The following is an 895-nucleotide window of genomic DNA, read 5'->3' as shown; positions in this document are numbered from 1 at the left end:
CTTGGTGGAAATGCAGTTCTGTTTGCAGAATAGAAATCTTCACTACAATATTACATTTTTACATCATTATTATTGCAGGAATTTACAGGTTTTTTCAGCCCTTACTCTCACAGATTAGCCTGCAACTCTGTGTATTGTCTTTTGCAGCCAGGAATCTTCCTTGAAGGGATGGCATTTGCCACCCTCATCCATCTCCCTTCCCTACGCATTTGGCCTCAGCTGAGCAACATCTTGATAACAGGTGGCAGGTCTTTAAATGACAGCTCATAAAAGCACAGAATAATATGGGAGAGCTGGGTAGCTTTAGAGATGATCATGAATCTTGAGTTTTTGTTAATGGGCTATATTAGATGTCACTATTTAACACACATCAGGATTTGCATGGATTTTCTGCTTTTTAAAAGTTTAAAAATGAAAAATGATTTGTGCTCCTCCTGCAACATACCAATTAAGAAAAACCTAACCGTGGCACACATTGTTTTAGACCATGTCTCCCCATTGCATTTCCTACCCTAATACAGGAGATGAAATGCAGTGTGGTGGTTTCAAGCAATTATTCCTGAAAGATTGGGCTTCACTTTAAACTTAAATTTCTTTGAAGTATTGAAGGAGGGTGGGGAGGGGGAGAGAGAGAGAGAGAGAATTAGAGTATGTCTCTCATCTCCATGGACCAGAAAACCTCATCACAGGGGCTATAAGGATGGATAGGAAAACACGTTAATTTGATGAACAGTGAAGGTGGGATGAGGACAGAATTCAGCTGTAGAACTCTCAGAATTTGGGGTACCAGCTGGTGAGGTCTTATGCTTTTCACATGCTTCAGGGCCCTGTCCCCACTCTGGTTGGAGCTGTACTACCAGGGTTTCCTTGGCCACTGCTGTACCTGGAATCTATT

The sequence above is a fragment of the Lepidochelys kempii genome, chromosome 1 (genome assembly GCF_965140265.1).
Source record: "Lepidochelys kempii isolate rLepKem1 chromosome 1, rLepKem1.hap2, whole genome shotgun sequence".
In the NCBI taxonomy this organism is placed as follows: domain Eukaryota; kingdom Metazoa; phylum Chordata; order Testudines; family Cheloniidae; genus Lepidochelys; species Lepidochelys kempii.
This window is presented reverse-complemented; position numbering follows the sequence as displayed.